The sequence below is a fragment of the Camellia sinensis genome, chromosome 3 (genome assembly GCF_055761805.1).
Source record: "Camellia sinensis isolate YWXY chromosome 3, ASM5576180v1, whole genome shotgun sequence".
In the NCBI taxonomy this organism is placed as follows: Eukaryota; Viridiplantae; Streptophyta; class Magnoliopsida; order Ericales; family Theaceae; genus Camellia; species Camellia sinensis.
This window is the reverse complement of record NC_138963.1, coordinates 126,558,114-126,577,709: the sequence shown is the minus strand read 5'-3', so window position 1 is coordinate 126,577,709 and position 19,596 is coordinate 126,558,114. Positions and strand designations below refer to the sequence as shown.

General features: G+C 29.8%; 2 long non-coding RNA genes and 1 pseudogene across 2 annotated transcripts; 1 reads left to right on the top strand and 2 right to left on the bottom strand.

Annotated features, from left to right (window-relative positions):
* Positions 1-282: 282 nt before the first annotated feature.
* LOC145821829 (beta-1,2-xylosyltransferase pseudogene) lies at positions 283-947 on the bottom strand (annotated as a pseudogene).
* Positions 948-13,633: 12,686 nt separating this feature from the next.
* On the top strand, positions 13,634-14,923 carry LOC114298633 (uncharacterized). Its single transcript, XR_003642034.2, has 2 exons — positions 13,634-14,011; positions 14,567-14,923. It is a non-coding gene; the product is annotated as an uncharacterized LOC114298633 (long non-coding RNA).
* Positions 14,924-15,340: 417 nt separating this feature from the next.
* Positions 15,341-18,547, bottom strand: LOC114298631 (uncharacterized). Its single transcript, XR_003642033.2, has 2 exons — positions 18,236-18,547; positions 15,341-15,701 (listed from the first exon to the last, which is right to left on the bottom strand). It is a non-coding gene; the product is annotated as an uncharacterized LOC114298631 (long non-coding RNA).
* Positions 18,548-19,596: the final 1,049 nt, after the last annotated feature.

Sequence of the window (19,596 nt, the reverse complement as noted above, 5' to 3'; positions counted from 1 at the left end):
GGAACCCAGGTCTGCCCTGCCAACAACCCAAAACAAAGCGAGCGGATCCTCTAGAGTTAATTCTCTAGAGTGATCTCCTAAAGTGGTTGATCGAACGGCTCAGAATCAAACTCACCAAAACGACGTCGTTTTGGTGAGTATTTTGAAAAAAAAAAAAAAAAAAATTCAAATTTTTTGAAGTTTTTTCTGCAGATCAACAATGGCTTTCATTTATCATCATCATCACAACCCAACAACCCAAATCAGATTAACTCAAGTCCCAAATCGCAAGACAAAATTAAATCAAAGCTAAATAAATCATCATCAACATGTAAAAGAAGTAGTTAGCAATTCAGAGTAGTGGAATTTATGACAACACATCTAAAACTTGTTGATAAATTACTAACCTCAGAGCATTGGAAGTCACTAGCACCAACTAACTTGACCGAATCGACCAAACCACGCATCGTGTGCTGCGAATCCGCACCAAACTGCACATACTGATTAAGAAACTCATCATCCACAAGCTTCCTTCCATGACTCGATCGATCCACAACCTCAACATCAAAAGCTCCCGATTCGAACACCGGCAACTCCTCATCCTCTCCCCTCCCCATCACCGCCTCCAACCTCTCTCCCCCAATCGACATCCTAATCTTGTCCGGATGCATTCGAACCCTCCCACCTTCACAAATCGAGCTCCGCAACGTCTCACTGTAGAAGCACCGAAACCAGCCTCCAGTCCGGTGATGGGAGAGCGAGGATTTGAGGAGATCGATCCGGCGAGTGAAGCCGTTGCCGAAGTAGGATTCGCAGGATCTGAAGGGGACGTTGGGGTTGAGAGACCATGGGAGGTAAGACGGAAGGATTGGCCATGGTTTTGAGAGGGAGAAGTTGTGGAGGTTATCCGTGAGAGTGTGGCCGTTCCCGGTGAGAGATTGGTGGAGCTCGAAACTTCCGCATTCCATTGTTGATCTGCAAAAAAAAGCTTCAAAAAATCTGGATTTTTTTTTTTTTTTTTTTTTCAAAATACTCACCAAAACGACGTCGTTTTGGTGAGTTTGATTCTACGCCGTTCGATCAACCACTTTAGGAGATCACTCTAGAGAATTAACTCTAGAGGATCCGCTCGCCAAAAGAAAACATCAATTTTTATCAGTGAAAAATACTTGAGATATTTAAGTGACATAAATTAAACAAGTGTATTTATTCATATCATATTATTTCTTTAACTTTTTATATGTTTTTTATAAAAATTAAAGATATACTTATTTAAATTATCTTAAATAAGCTCGTAGGTATTATTTTGCATTCCCTATAAAAGTGCGTTTTTTTATTTTTTTATCTTTCTTAAATCGCATATCTCTATTTTTTGTACATCTTTTTATAAAAAGTCAAAATATATACTTATTTAGATCATTCTAAATACTCTCTTAATTTTATCACTTTTAAAAATGATTTTTAATAATATGTCTGACAAGTGTTAAATTTTGACTTATCAAATATTCTATCATATATGATTTAGGCCTCGTTTGGGATGCTACCTTTTTAGCCAATTAGTCAAAAAGTTACTAAATTAGCCAATTAGCCAATTAGTCATACCAAAAAGTCAACAATTACGGCTTCTCTCTACTTTTTGCACAACTTTTCGTAATTAGTCAAAAAGTCATCCCAAACATACAAGTTTTTTTTACCTACCTTTTTAGCCAATTAGCCAAAAAGTTACTAAATTAACATGTTTCCAAACTCGGCCTTAATATCAATGTCACATCATTATGGATGATTTTGGTTTGAGGTGTCCTAAAAAAGTACACTTTTTGTCTTTTTACGAAAAGATGTGCAGAAAAGTAGAAAGGTAATGTGATGAAAAAAAAATAAAAAGATGGATTATATAGTGTACCCCAAACCAGCCCTTAGTGGTGGTATATTAGGGGATGTAGCATTATTGATTTATGATACATCTCTTAATTTATCATTCATAATGATGTGGCATTGAAATTAGGCCCTACATAATAAAATATTTGACAAATTAAAATTTGATACTACGCATCAGTAAAACTAATTTTTAAATTGATAAATTAATAAGTATCTCAATCATTTTTTTTTCTATTTTATCTATTAATTGTTAGTTAATTTAATGAATAAATATTTGAGTAAATTATGTTTTGTTTCTCCTATATTTTATCATTTTCTCACTTTGACCCTTGAAATTTTTTTTTTCCACCTTAACCCTTTACGTTTACTTAATTTACTCATAAAACTAATTCCGGTTCAAAATTATATTGAAAATGTCACGTTAACAGATATATGATTAGGTTTGTGTAATAATTGTGAGTTATATATATATATATATATATTGTATTTAGAGAAAATACAATAAATTACACATAATTATATTGAATTCTCTTGATGTTTAAATTTACATAACAGTTAATCCTATTTTCATCAATAATTCACTAGCCATATAGATAAAATAATAATAATAATAATAATATTGTCATATTTTTTAATGGAGAAATTTTAGTGTAGGTATACTTTTAAAAAAAATACACGTAAATATTAAACTTTATACATATTAATAATTAAATTATAATTTTTTCTTATGAATCTGTAGTTATTTCTTGATAGTATAGTTGATGGATAATTTCTCATTTTTTTAATTAAAATGTGTATTTATTCTTGTTTATTCACTTGCCTTCGCATCATTTATATTAATTTTGATCTTTTTAATTTTCTTAAAAGAATATTATTATAATTATATTACAACTGTCAGACTTTAAAAAAATATAGTATAATTGAAGGACAATTACTTATCAGTGGGAGTTGGAAAATTATCCTTTAAATCAGTGAGATTTATTTTAATTATAAGATAAATGAATAGAATACTTTTCATTAGAGGGGGGGGGGGGGGGGGAATTGTTCTCCACGTGCGCCAACGCACAAACCCACTTTCTTCCAATGTTTTAAAAATCGGACCGGTGAATGAACTGAAAAATATATCGGGTGGATAGGTCACCGGTTCAACCGTCGGGTTGAACCGGAATCGAACCGTGACGTAATAAATATATTAAAATTATATTAAAATAAAAATATAAGTAATAAAATTATAAATTAAAAATATTAAAAATATTAAATTATCTTAAATATTTGTCCTAATATTTTTTTTACTGAAAAATATAATAATATATTTTAAAATATTATTAATTTCAATTTTGGAAGATGAAATCAAATATTTAATATTCTCTCCATATGATTTTAATTCAAATAATTTGAAAGGAAAGCAAAAATTTTGGAGCGATATCAAAATTTCAATATTCCCTCCAATACATTTGATTGAATCCCACATGGATTTCTTGAGTTTTTTTGAAAGAGTTTTTTTCTTATAAATAGGTGAAGACTTTCACAATAATTTCATCAAACTCTTAATGGGATTCCTCACAAGAGGAGACCCTTGAAAAAGAGTTTCAAATTAAAATTTTCTTATATTCTTATATTTTATATATATATATATATATAAATAAGAAAGAAAGAAAATAAAGAAAATAAAAGAAAAAATTTAAAAAAAATTTTTGAAACGGTCCGGTTCGGTCAGCCCGTGACCGGGTCGACCGGTTCACCATTTTAACCGGTGGGTTCACCGGTTTTCAATAAATAGGCCGGTTTTTACAAATGGCCGGTTTAAAGGGACTGACCGGACCGGAACCCCATCCGGTCCAACCGGTTGAACCGGCCGATCCGATCCGATCCGATTTTTAAAACCATGCTTTCTTCCTAATGTCCATCTTCTGTTTGCCTCTCTCCTTTCTTAGGAAAATTGCATTTCAATGAAGCAGGGAAAAAAATGATAGTACAATTCTTTTGTATGTATGGTGCAAATTTATTCTTATATTTGTTGCAACTCTTTATATGTGTAACACCAAAAAAAATTCCATTTTGTAATATTTTTTTTTCCCAGTACTCCATATATTTGCAATTTTTCCTTCTCTCTTCTTTCCACTTCGTTTGATTCTTTCTCTCTCTTAATTATTTTGTTTTCATTTATTTTTATTAAAATGTGTATGAATTCTAATATATAAATTTAAATTTTATAAAATTAATATAGTTGAAAATATTAATACATGTAATTGTTTGGCATGGGACTAGAATGAGGTTGGGTGCTAATTTAGAGGTTGTTTGAGGTGTCCTAAATAAGTGTACTTTTTATTTTTTTGGACTAAAAAATTGAGGAAGAAAATATAGATGTTTGGGTTAACTTTTTGACTTTTTATAGAAAAATGTATAATAAAAAATTATAAAAATTAGTTTGTAGGAGAAAATTAGGATTGGGAGTTGTGCAACCGTAATTGTTGACTTTTAGTGAATAGTATTAACTTTTTAACTTTTAGAGTAACTTTTTGACTTTTTGACTTTTCCTAGACATGCCAAACTTGGCCTTAGCCACAAAAAAGACAAAATAAACTAAAATATCAATAAGATAAAATGTCACATCTAAATTATAGTAATTTCACTTTTTCTCTTACAAAATTCAAAAAAATCAAAAAAAATTCAACCCAAATGAACTTTTTAGCCCTAGACTCAAATAGCCAAAAAATCAAAAAAAATCAAAAAATCAACCCACTTCCCAAATGAAGCCAAAGTATTCCAAAACAAGTGATATAGTCTATACTTAGTTGCTTCATCTAGCAAAAGTAACATTAACAATTGGAAAATGAACATATTTTTATAATAAATCTCATGTCATGAATTAGTAAAGGTCAATATTTTTGATTGGGTGGGAGGCGGTGCTCAATTTATGGCATTCTCCCCTCATAACTAAGTTTTTGAGCCGAGACACTTTGGTTACGACGGACAATGGCCTTTTGGCAAGAGTCATGGATTTCTTAGTTTTTCCAAAAAAATTAGATGGTAACTCTGAGTCTTGTGGTGTAATCCTTGTCACATTTCTTGTGATTAGTAGATTTTTCTAGATTTGCTAGATTTGGGCTCTCGTTCATTTCACATTGCACATTCGTGAAAACCAAACAGGGGATTTGAACTATCGGGTGCACTCGGATACCCTCCGAGAGATCCCACATATACATAGGTTCAAAAAATTCAACAGATAAAAGTTTGAAAATTGAACAGATAGGTTCGACATATAGGAAAAAATAGGCTTTGTGAATTTTAACAAACAGGAAAAAAATAAGTTTTATGAATTTCAACAGATAGATATAAATTTGAATATATAGGTTCAAAAAATTGAATAAATAAAAAAGATTTGAACAAATAAGTTAAAATAAAAATTCAATAGATTGGTGGAAATGTCATTTGTTACCCAAAAGATAACCTAAGAGGGGGGTGAATTAGGTTTTATAATTAAAATTAATAATACCCTAATAAAAATTATGACTAGCACAATAGATAAATATAATTAATGAAATAAAAATAATTAAAACAAGTGTCTTAACAACTATGTCGGTTTATGATTTTAGCATAGTAAAAATATGAAATATAATTATGGCAATTTAAAATAAAATAAAGCGATAAGGGAGAGAGAGGCAAACAAATTTATAGTGGTTCGGCTTCAACTCGGCCTACGTCCCCTCTTCAAGTTTCACTTGAGATTTTCTACTATACTTTAACTTCACAGGGTGCTAGCAACCGCTTCACAGATGAAGCAATTCTCCACAAATTTTACACTGACTTTCTAAGTCAATAACACTGAATGCACTACATTCTTTCAAGATTGAAAATAATGTATTTTTACTTTCACAGAAAGCTACAGAGAATTATCTCTCAAAGATTGATATATAAAATGAAGCTCTGAATTTTTTGTAAACCTCACACAGGAAATATGGGTTTAAAGCTATACGACTTAATGTATAATTTCTGAGAGAGGATGCAAAAAAAAATTGAAGAACACTTCTCAGAGAATTTTTTTATAGAATAGATGTAAATGATTATAGATCAAATAATATTTTCTGATTTTTTTTATAACTTGTTTACATTAGAGGCTTTGTTATATATAATGAAACTTATAGCCGTTGTATTCATTTGAATTTATAGTCGTTTACAGCCGTTGTATTCATTTGAATTTATAATCGTTTATAGCCGTTGTACTCCATCATTACTAATTTGAATATCTTTCACTTAAACCTTTTGAACCTTTTGGCTTGCTGTTGTGCTGGGCTTTTTGAACATTTGTTTTGGACTGTTTGAACTCCTGATTTAATCAAATATTAAATACATTCTAACAACATTTAGGATAAAGGTTTAGGTGAGAAATAAGGGGACAAAATAAATTTTGATTCTATTTTTCTCTTTTAAATAAATCAGCAAAATAAATTTTGATTCCATTTTTTTTTTCAAATAAATTAAAATATAATTAAATAAATCATCAAAATAAATTTTGGATTCTATTTTTCTCTTTTAAATAAATTAAAACATAATTAAACAAATCATCAAAATAAATAAGTCTAATATCATTTTTCACTAACAAATGTCCCTTTGACCAACAAATGTTCAACAAATGTCCTTGTGGCCCAAATAATTTCACCATTGTCCTTATATACTTATAGGGCTGGGGATATAGATTTATCACAATTTTGTTATAATTTTTATAAAATTAAGAAATTATCCTGTTATATATTTTATAAATATTCATAAATATAGAAGTTATAATAAATTGCAAGAAATTGAAGGGTCTAAGGCCCATTCAGTCCTTACATAATTTTGTCTCTATATATCAGTCGACGTGCAACATAATTTATAAATACATGTAGGGGTGTAAATTGGGCCCAACCCGACCTATTTGGGCTCGAGCTCAGGTCGGTCCATGTCGGGCCGTTTTGGCTCCCGTCAAAATTTGGGTCCAGAGAGTATTCAGGCCTTGGGTAGGGCGACGGGTTGAGTCGGCTGCCCTGTGCTTGAACTCGAGCCTGGGTCTAGCTTAGGTGGGCCTGAACATTTTTTTTAATTTTGTTTTTCTATTTTTTCAACCAAAATTTTATTCTTTTCCACTAAAAATGACACTATGCCTTGGGCAGGCTGGCCTTGGCCTTGGACGAGGCTTTGAGTGGGCTTTGAGAGGGCCAATGAGTTGGGTCAGGCTTTAAAATGACAGCTCAAGGGTCCTGAGTTGGGCTCAGACCTGAACCTAATCGGGTCGGGCCCACCCCGAGCCGCTCATGAGTTGCAGGCCATTTTTACACCCCTACGTGTAAGTGATGTGGATCATTTTGTAATTAATTTTACAAATTTTAATTTGCCGCCAACCAACTCTTTGTCTTTTTTCCGAACTCTACCAGCTCACCTTTCAAATAATACTTGCGGGTTTGGGTTGATTTGAATTGATATAATTTGACAATTGAGTGATACTATATTTTTTTACTTTTGCCCTCTTCTAATTCTACTTTTAATGATGTGACTCACTCTCATGTGAAGTAGATTTGCACTCCTCTCTCTCACAATTTTAACTTTCGTAATTCCACATCATTAACGGTGAAATTAAAAGAGCAAAATTAGGGAACCAATTATTATTCTTTTTTTTTACACTTCTATAAGTAGTATTGGATAACTATATGGAGTTTATAATATGTCCATTTAATATTTTGATTTTTTATTTTATTTTATATCATGGGTAATGTTATGTATACATTTTGTGGTGTTACTTATTACAAATATCATAACTTATTCTTTGGCCACGACATAGAAAAGCAAAAAAAAAGTTATAACTAAACACGACATAAATTATAATTATTATTTTTTTTAAAAAAATAATATCATAAGCATCTCCAACAATAGTAGGCATTTTACCTATCTAAATATTACTATAAAGTATACATTTTATTTTGCCTGTCAACTGTTTCATGTTTGTACTCCAACCATGCTCTTTATCTTAGCTATTCATCCAAATACTATTAACTTTATAGAATGCCACGTCAGCAACAAAGATGGGAGGAAATAATCCTAATGATTAAATATATTTTGCCTAGCCTTGAAGGCTAACTACATGTAGGTAGTGAATGTGAGCTGAGCCAAAATGCCTAATCATATGCCTAGTGTATTGGAGTTGAAAAAAGTGAGTCACATTAGGCATTTTAACTAACAAGAATTATATATCTAGTGGATTGGAGATACTCAATACCATATAATAACTAACACTACAAGAGTTGGAGTAATAACCAAGTTATAATCAATGCCATAATATGTCATAACAAAAGATTATAAAAATTATAATCGCCGAATATGGTATACACCTTTTTTGATGTGTGTACAATAAAATTCTTCCTTTATCATATTGTAAACATTATGGCCTTATTAGAGAAGTTATCTATTTTAGTTGGTAATTTGATTTTTTTAAACAATTTCAGCCTGGTTAAAATCGTTGTGTTTGAAAAGTAATTTTTTTTTTTGATAGTTAATTTGATAGTTGTGAGAGAAAAAAATAAAATGATTATGAATTAAATATAACATTTTATCTAATTGACTATTTTAGTCTATTTTATTTTTTAATTTGCTATTTTAGCTCAACCCTCTTTCTAAACACCCCCTACATATATTCTTAAAAATATTTTATACATACTGTGAGCATCTCCAACCACACTATCTATTTTTCACTAGCTAAAGAACGAAAAAACTACATTCTTTATTTTATCTAATTACTTTAATTATTGTGTTCTCCAACCACATTCTTTATTTTAGCTAATCATTCAAACTAACTTAACTAATTTTTAAAACAAAAAATACTAATTGCTGATATTTTACTAATGTAAATTTGCAATAATAATAAATTTGCCCATACAAAGATACAAAACATGTAGAATGAAGAGAAAAAATAAATAAAAAATACAAATTAAGTTATTTTTGTATTTTATCAAACAGAATTAAAGAACATACAAAATTGCTACTTATACATATGCATTTACATATATAAAATATATAAAATCTCGAATTGAAGACATAAATATATAAAAATTCAAGACGTATACATACAAAAATCCAAGACATATATGTACATATTTGTTTGCAGAGCTTTTGGGACTTTTCAATTGTAGCCAGCAAAAAGGTAAGATGATAAAGTAGCTAACCCAATAGCCAGCCTATTGAAGGCCCAAAATTAGAGTTACATTGGCTAAAATCTCTTTGGAAATGCTCTAACAAGATTAGCAATAATATTATGATATATATATATATATATATATATATATATATATATATATTATTTTTTCTATTTCAAATTATTTATTTGACACAAAAAAAATAAGAATTTCAAATAATAAATTCTCATATCAAATTTTAATAAAACAACACCAATTAAAAGATTTATTTAGGTACTTTTAATCTGTGAAAAAAAATTAAAATTTTTAGCACAAAAGTATGGCCTTGTTTGGTTTGCTTTTGAGAAAGTAATTTCGGAAAAAAAAATTCAAAATTTTGTTTGGTTTAGTGATTTTGGAAAAAAATTTCCAAAATCACTTTTTCTCTTCTACACATCAAGCAATCATTTTTTTTCTCACACACATCTACTCAACTACAACAAAATATCAAATCATCTTAAGCTCCCATACTCCAAAACTATTTCCAAAATACACAACAAAACAAACCAAAAAAAATTCTAAACTCTCTCCCTAAATTTTTTTTAAAAAAATTTATATGGCAAAACCAAACCCAACACAACCCATTATTTTTGAGTTTTGAGTTTTTATGCTAGATAAATAGTTTAAAATAAAAATAGTAGTACATTTTATTTATCATTTTACATATCATTATTATGTGATTATTTATTTGTGAGTTTTGATTATCACAAATAACACACCTTAATACTATGTAAGTCATAACTAAAAAGCAAAAATTAAGTCATAACCAAACTTAACCAAATAACTCTTGGATCAATTAATAATGGGTAATTATTCAGTAATCTCGAAGTATAGAAATATGATATTTCATATTATTGTGATTGGTGGAGAAGGTGGGTAGGTGAGATATTGTGTTGAGTGATTGGAGAACATAAGGGGACATATTAAATGACGATTGGTTAAAGAGTACAGACACGTAATACTCTAGAAATATTAAATAATTTTTCATTAATAACATATTAAGTCATAACCAATGACACAAAAATCGTAACCAAATATGGATATAGTACACCCCCAACCATATAATTTCCCGCATTACAAATTCAATGATACATATTAATAGAATTTGATATTGATAATTTTAAAGAAAAATTGTAAATTAGTAGAATTTTTATAAAATATTTATAAATTTATGAAAAAAATTATAATTTTAATTATTTTAATTAATAAAATTTACAATTTGCAATTTTTTTTTGTTGAAAAACTTAAATTCAAAGCAATTTCTCCTAATTTTAAAGCGAAAATTAGTGGAGATGAACAACTTGACAGAACGCTTGTTTTGGAAAGTTTTTTTTTAAAAAAAGAAGTTGATTTATTAATTTTTTTTTTTACTTTTGTTAAAAAAAATGTATAAATAAATTAATAAGTTAAGAAATTATTATTATTATTTTTTATGTTCCAAAAGAGGCCTAGACTGGGCCGTTGGTTTCTACAACGTGGCTAACATCCTTGTATGTTGGTGTTGGTGTGAAATGCAAACGCAAATGCAAATGCTATTCCTCAACTCTAACTCTCTCTCTCTCTCTCTCTCTCACTCTCTCTCTCTCTCTCTCTCTCCTTGGAACGTGGTGGCATGTCAAATGGTTTTTCCAAACACGGATTGGTCTTTAATTGGCGCCAACCACAGGGAAAGCAAAGCAGACCTAATTAATAAAAAAGTTTCAGAGTCGTACCATTTGCACACATCCATCTGTCTCTGTCCATCCCCAGACGGATTTGAATTCTTCAACTGGCCACTGGGGTCCCACCCAAATAATTAATCTTTTCCATCTTCTGCATCAATCAGACATCTACGGTTGAAATTTGATCTTGTCTCACACCCAACCTGGTTGGTGGGGAAGTAGCTTTTGCTGCCAATCACTAGTAGTAACATACAGGAATCATCCCACCCAACCCTATTTTCCCCCAGCAATGCTACATACCTCCACTGGGGATGATCCAGTGACCCCAGTGTCACGTGTCGGCCTAGGTTGGCTGAAAACTCAAAAAAAAAAAAAAAAAAAAATTATTTTTTTTTGGACCAATGGGAGGTGACCCCAGTACCCCGCTGGGGTCCAAAGCTTTATTCATTTTCCCCTTAGAATATATCAAAATCCAAAATAGATATTGTTTAAGGCCGTGTTTGATTCTGCAATATAAAAGGTGGGATTAGATATTATATTTTGCGGGATTCACATATTTCATATTTGTAATTTTTTTTTAAAGAGAATATAATATCCCATGGGATTGTATATCCCTCAAAAGTGGAAGATATACAATACTACCAACCCCTCATTATATCATATCTCCTTGGTTGGGATATGATTTAAAAAGTCCAATTTATTCTTTTGTCTATCTAACATAATATAATTTAATATATTTTTTGAATTTAATATAATCTAATTATTGAATTTAATTTAATATTATTGAATTTAATATAACATAAAATTGAATTTAATATAACATAACATAAATATTATTGAAATTAATTTAATATAATATTATTTAATTTAATATAATATAATATTATTTAATACAAATTTTGAATTTAATATAATATAATATTATTGAATTTAATTTAATATAATATAATTTAATATAAATTTTGAATATAATATAATATAATATAATATAATATTATGAGGGCAATCTTGAAAATTACTTATTTATATCCTACAATATATTTTGTAAAACAAACATGGATAATATATATCTAATCTTATATATAAAGTCAACAAACATGAATTAAAGGATATATTATCTAATATTTATATCCTATTTATTATATATACTGATTAAATATCACATTATATTATATTTTCTATTTTATATTCAGTAAAACAAACATGCCTAAGGGTTAATGATGCTCACTGCTCACTTTCTCTAATGTTTGAAAAAAGATACAGTTTGACATTTCTGACATGATTGCATATTTAATCATATTAAAATAATTAATGTAATTATATTAAAAAGGTAAGATTAAGGGGCTGTTTAATTTTTGAATTGGGTTAAAAAATTATAAAAAGAAATTTTTTTTTTAAAAAAAGTCAAAAATCGCAAAAAGATAAATTTTTTTTACTCAAAATAAAGTTAATAAGTCAAATAAAAAAAACTAAACAAATAAAAAAATCTCAGGTTAAAATAGTCCAAAAAAAATCAAAAAATCAACAAAAAAATCATTACCAAATGAGCACTAATTATATATATATTTTTTCATATTTTAAGTGAGAAAAATGTAATTTACCCTGAGTTTAATGGTGTTAATATTATATGTAATGTCATCAATCATTAAAAGACTATAAATAATGAAACTAGGTTGATAAATCTTTTCTCTTATTAACCTCACGAAGTTGTATTTTATATTGTAAAACAAGGTTGTTCATTAAGAGGTCGTTTGGCAATGTTAACTTTTTAGTTTTTTTTAATTTTTTTAGTCTAAGATTTTTTTGTTCATTTAGTTTTCATATTTGGCTTTTTTTAATTTTTTTGCATTAGAATGACAAAATTGTCCTCAATTTGGAAATGATTTTTTTTGACTTTTTGTTTGTATATGGGTTAGTTTGGTAATTTTACATCCAAAATAAAGTGTTTTGTCATTTTGTGATTTTGTGATTTTTTTTTTTTTTTTTATTGTTGTCCTTATATGTTTATTTAGTCCCAACATAAAAACCAAACCAAGGCTAAATAGTTACATCTAGTATTTACTCAAAGAGAAATGTCATATGTTAAGGGTTTTTTATTACAATTTTGTATCACTAAGATTCATTTCTTATTTAGAAACAATAATTAAGAAAATAATGAAAACAAATAACATCATTTAAAAAAATGGGAAAAAAAAGTGTGATGCATAACAATCCTTTAGTTCAAATAAAAAAATAAAAATAAAATGATATATAAGTCTATTTTCTTGATTTAGTAATGTATAAAAAAATAATTGGATGATTATTAAAAAAGTTATGAGAGAGAAATGGTCTTAAATATTTAGAGATGGTTTGACATGTTTGAAAAAAGTCAAAAAGTCACTATCATATTAAGTCACATCATCTTATTTAAGTCACATCACCTCTCTAACACATCACTTCAAACTCAATCCATATTTCATAAAAAGTCAAAAAGTACACTTATTTAGATCATCCCAAACAACCCTTAATGTTATTCTTCATGAAAAAAAATATCAGGAAAAGTTTTATGAAAATTCTTCACTCTTAAATTAATTTGTAGTGTTTTATTATATGTTATGCAATCATACACTAAAGTTATAACCTATCAATCATAGAACAGTATAACATAAAACTAAGTTTATATTATTTACAAAATTAAAATATACTTATATTAAAGTACGTCTCTTTTCTTATTTTATTGCCTGCCATACTAGATTATTTGTAAATGTTTCATGAAGTTTTTATAATTTATATTTGTAATTTTTTGCTAAGTTTATGGTACATATTCATGTACCATATACAAATTAATGGTGTTTATACCCGTTGTAATTTATACCCTTGAAGGAAATTAACGGGTATCAAATAACTTCTCCTAAAATTGGATCACTATTAAAAGGGCTTTATTGTAATTTTCTTAATAATACTTGCACAAATTATGAAGGTAACAAAATGCTTGTCGTCAAAAAAACAAAGGAAAAAAATTGGTTTTTTTTTTTTAACATAAAAACCGGTTAATGTTAGGAGACTCTGGATCATCGGCCACACATTCCTGCAGCACTTCCAGTGGCCCTGTCAAAAACGACGTCGTTTTTTCTTTCTTTCTTTCTTTTTCCTTCAAATTTTGAGTTTCCCCCATCTCTTACTCTTTCATCTCTTACTTTTTCATCTGTGTTTAGCCCTAACACAGAAACGAACAGACAGATGCGAGACAGACAGAGAGAGCGATGGAGAGACGGAGGAACACGACGGAGAGAGATGGTGGAGGGACGCGACGAGGTCCATTTCATCATCATTTTCATTTCTTGCTGTTATGTACAAGTGAATGACCATATATATATATATATATATATATATGCATACATACCTGTGAGTGTGAATGTGGAAAAATGGAGGATTGAAGAACTGACCATTTGTGGCAAAATTTCATGGTACTCATTTTGAAAATTTAAGATCGAGATAAAGATATGGAGACTTGGGTTCTCTTCTCTGCCTTTGTTCAAACCTCACTTGCTTTGCTTGTGCTTTTTCTTCTCTCTCTCTTTCTAATGGCGGTTCTTCTAGAGGGGATATGAAAGTGCGCTTTTATAGACCCCCTTTTTTTTTTTACTGAAATTTCTGTTTTGCATTTTGGAAGCATTTCTTGTGATTTGTATTATATTTTGTGTTGCAAACCAACTGTTTGATAAATGTCTTGAGAGATGATCTTGATATACAATGATCTTGAAGAATTTTTGTTGCAAACTAAAATTTTCTTTCTGACTTAATTGGTTTTCAATAAACAGACTATTAAATTGATCCTTGTTAACTTCATTTATATTTTTTATTTGTCAGGTTATTAATCTAAACACTTGTGATGTAACTGGAGGTTTGGAGACAAGTCAACAATTTAGGTGAGGGTTTGGGCAGATGCTATCAGCTTGTGACTAGTTGTAAGAAGAAGATGATGTTTGATACTTTAAACTATTAGATGGGCTACTAATTGATGGATGAGAATTCAACTGAGCTAATCAGTTTTTGGTTTGTTAGAATTAATGTTTAGGTGGTGTTGTTTAGTCTGTTTTTTTGTTGTCTATGGTAATTGATATGTTCATACATTGGTATTGAACATCAATCTGTTACAATTTTGTTTGGCTATTCATGAAGATATAACTTAATTGATTTGTGAGTTTAATGTTTCCAGTTTCTTCATTTTCATCTTCCTAGGAATTGATTTTGATTGTGTTTGGATTATAAATTTAAATTTGAATTTAAGGGTTGGTTTGGGAAGTGGGTTGGCTTTTTGGCTTTTTTGGCTATTTTAGCCTGGGCTAAAAAGCTTGGTTTGGGAAGGGCTTTTTGGCTTTTTGGCTTTTTTAACTTTTTTTGTGAGAGAAGAGTGTAATGATTATGGGTTGGATGTGATGTTTTGTTTTTTGTGGCTAAAATAGCCTATTTTGTCTTTTGTAGCTAAAATAGCCAAAAAAGCCCAAAACCTATGTTGCCAAACAGAGGCTAAGTAAGAAGCTCAATTTTCAATTAAAGAAAGAAAAAAAAAAAAAACTAGTTCTCCATATGAAATGGCTATTGAAAACAGATTCAATCACAATGTTGTGAGAAACACACATGAATCAAAATACAACTATATTAGTATACTTGTGTACCATTGGGCTACAAATGTTATCAAGTATTTAGTCTAGCCAAGAAAGTAAATGATAGCAAGTATCGACCTATATAAAATTTCTTGAGCTTTCAAATTGAAACAAAATAAAATTTTAAGTTAAATACAAGTACATGAGACCCCATACAAATACAAACAAAGAAAGATCTCAGGTGTCAACTTCATCTCCTTTGGATGCAGTATCTTCATTTTTTTTTTGGCCTATCGGTGTTGTGTCTTGGTTTCTTTCTCTGGTAAGTGCCATTCCTTGAAGCCTCAAAAACATATGTGCTCCTCCGAGGCTGCTCAAACTAGTCTGCTCCTCCGAGGCTATAATATCAAGAAGTATATAATGATTAGCATATATTTCAAACATAATATCAGTGAAAAATACATTCTTAAAACACGCGATTAGTTAATCATGAGGAAATTTTGGTTTACCAATAAATTTTTTTACAGGAACTACTTACCTTCAGTGTTTGTAGCCAAATTGATTCACTAATTTATACTTTTGCACTTTGAATTTTGTTATATTAGTTTCTTTTGGCAGAGTTGTAGCTCAAAGAAATGATTTTGTTGGTTAATTGATTTTTTATGGAGCTTGCAATCCCCTGTTAAAGGAACTAGTCATGAAATGAAAAATTGATTTTGTATGAAATGATTGAACTACACTTTTCTGAACTCATGTTAGCGTTTGAAAATGCAAAGCTTGAGGAAACGTGTTAAACAAATTATCATGTCTCTCAAAATAAACACAGCTTTTTTCATCTTTGAAGCCCTCTATATGGAAATATGAAGGGAAACAGAGCACAGTTTGAATTCACACTTCAAACACTTACATATAGGGCAGTTCGTTGAAGTTAAAATATCCATTTCAAAACTTGACTTTTCCAACCTAGCATAATGAGTTGATGTCAAATAAACATGAAAGGTGTGGAGCGTAAATGACTTGTTAAATATGCAGTATCTAAAGGATCGTGTATGCTTGTATGGCATACTTAGATGGTGTTTGGGAAGTGAGTTTTTATGTAGATTTTAGTAGATGTAGGTTTTTATGAGATAAAAAATTTTTGGTGTTTGGGAAGATAGTTGGGTTTTTATGTGGTTGGATGTGATGTTTGTGAGAGAAAAAGTGAAATGATTATGGGGTTGGATGTGATATTTTGTTTGGATGTGTTTTTTTTGGTTTTGCAAAACTTCTGTCTTTTAGTGAAAAAAATGAGAAAAAAATTTGGGAACCAACTTCCCAAACACCACCTAAGGTGATGTATGAAAAGTGGATTTCATGACTAGTGAAATGATTGAACTACTTACCTTTGATTTTTCATGGAGCTTGCAAGTCAGAAGTAAAGAAAACAAAAGAACAAAAAAGGAACTAAGACAAATGTTAAAGGAACTAACACAAATTTTAAAAGCTCCTACACAAATTTTAATTGAAACAGTATTATACCCCAAAGTATCAAGTGAGCCTTTTAAACATTTTGGTAGCGTTTGGTAGAGTTTTGTAAATGTGATTTGAGAGTATGAGTTGTATTTTGAGTTTGTGTGTTGTGGAGTTATGATTTGAGTGTAGAAAATTTGTTTGGTAAAGAGTTTTGAAAATAGTTTTGGAAAAGAGGTTTGATTTGAGTGGGGAATTATTGATGTGACATTTGATATGTGATACAAAAATTTACAACTCATAACTAAACATACAATTCAAAATTATTTTAAAGCACATAAAAAATTAAAAAAATTTCAGAAAATATTTTTTCCGATTATATAAATCAATTGCAAAAAAAAAAAAAAAAAAAAAATTACTGTTCCGGACAGCCGGCCGGTCAACCGGCCGGACGACCAGCCGGACGTCCCCTTAGCAAAAATTTTGAAAAAAAAAACAGAGCAAAAGAGCGGCTGAGACAGATTTGGTACAGAGCTCTCAGCAGAGCTTTTGAAACGTGATTACAAAATCCTAAACAAACATCATACTGAAACACAGGTGTAGAATCACGTTTCAAAAGCACAACCAAACACACCCTTTGAGTTTAGAAGAGATTTTGAGTTTCCAAAGGTGCAACCTCTAATCACATCATAGGCCATCGAAGTAAAGAACTCACCATCAAGTGAGCCTTTCCAACAAGGGATAGAAGTAGCAAAATCCTAAGGATCAAGATTGTTGATTTGAATTCATCATTACCTGAGTCCGAATTTAAATTTTAGTTGATTTAAAATAATGAAGTTATAATAATTTTGGATGAGTTAATACACTTTTTAAAATAGAGTCTCACCCCATAATTTTTGAACCAATGTTTTGTTCAGCCAATTCATTTTTATCATTACCCTACATCAAATTATCAACAAATCATGGTTCTCAAATTATTTGAAAATCATATTTCCCACTTCCCATATAAAGACATTTAAGATTTTTTTTTTCACTGATAGTAATAAATGGTATGATAGTTATTGTAATCTCTCAAGACATTTATCAAACAGTTGGTTTGCAACAAAAAGAGAAGTTGGGAAATTAGAATAGAATTAACAACAGAATTAGATAAAACCAGCAAAACTTTGAGGATCATTCTTGCTCACAATTGATTGATGATCAAAAATCCACTTTTTTTTAATTTTTATTTATTTATTTATTTATTGAAGTGAATCAAAATAGAACCTACTTTTTTTAAAAAGAAAAATCATAACAAAACCCAACTTTTTTTAGAAAATCATAACTAAAATTGTTATCAACCTCCATTGTAAACGAAATCCCATTTTTTTTAAAAAGGAAATCAAGCAAAAATGTGAGGAGTGGAGTGAAGTGAATGAATCAAAAAAAATATCAAGCATGGGAATGAATGTTGGAATGAATCAAAACAAAAAAACAAACTTACTAGTGAAGAATCCAATCGAAAATGGTGGAGGCGGCGGCGATGGCTTGATTAGTTTTCTTGTATCCTGGTGCTGTGTTCTTCTTTTCGATCGTCCATGGAGGATTGGAGATTTAGGGATCTTGGAGTTTGAGTTGGAACTTGGTGACGGCTTGATTAGTTTGCGTGTTTCCCGGTGCTGTGTTCAATCTTCTTGTTCATCTTTGGAGCTTCAGAAAACCCAAGAAATCAAACACATGAGAAATCAAACCCAGAACGCCTTTCTCTCTCTCTCTCAGAGGCTAGGGTTCAAAACGAAAAGGGGGAAAGCAAAACAAGAATGGGCCAAAAAAAAAAAAAAATTATCCAAAACAACGTCGTTTTGGAGGGCGGCAAGGAGTGTTGCAGGGTAATGCAGCTGAGGATCCGGACTCAATGTTAGGGAGCATCTTTTTTGGGGAAGCTAGAACCAGTGTTTAACGTCATGTTGGAGTATTTTTACCCGTGTATCTTTTTTTTATATTAAGATTTTATATGGGAATATGTTATTTTAATAATTTTTTAATTTTTTACAAAATGATACACAAAATATAAAGAGAGTGATATGACATTTATAGTGACTTTTTAATTTTTTTGACTAAAATGTATAAATTTGAGTAAAAATTTAAATAAAAATTTTATTTGATATCATGTGCTCTATTAGAGGATTTTGAAATTTTATCAAAATACTGGTTAACCAGGCAGACTACCAGATGGATGTCCGGCCGGTTGACCAACTTGTGTAATTTTTTTTATAAATTTTTACAAAGAGGTGGTCATCCCAGGAGACATTTTGGTGGATATCTAATGGTAAAAATCCAACAACTATGAACAGTGATTTGATGAAAACTCCCAGCCATTCTCAATTTGGTGAAAGATTTATCATATTCTCAATTTGATACTCATCTAATGAAATAATTAAAGTAGGAAAAATGATGGTTTTTCATCGAATTTAAATTTGAATTTTGATAAAAGAATTGATGATACGTTGGAGATGGTCTTAGCAGTTAGTGAAGGTCTAAGGTGCTAATTTAACAATGGGTCAGGTATGTCGTGCAAATTTAACAATGGGTCAGGTTTGTCTCCTATTCACCAGACGGATGTCCGGCCGGTCGACCAGCTTGTGCAATTTTTTTATAAATTTTTGCAAAGAGGTGGTCATCCCAGGAGACATTTGCGTGGACATCTAATGGTAAAAATCCAACAACTATTATTTGATGAAAACTCCTAGCCATTCTCAATTTGGTGAAAGATTTGTCATATTCTCAATTTGATACTAATCTGATGAAATAATTAGAGCAGGAAAAATGATGGTTTTTCATCGAATTTAAATTTGAATTTTGATG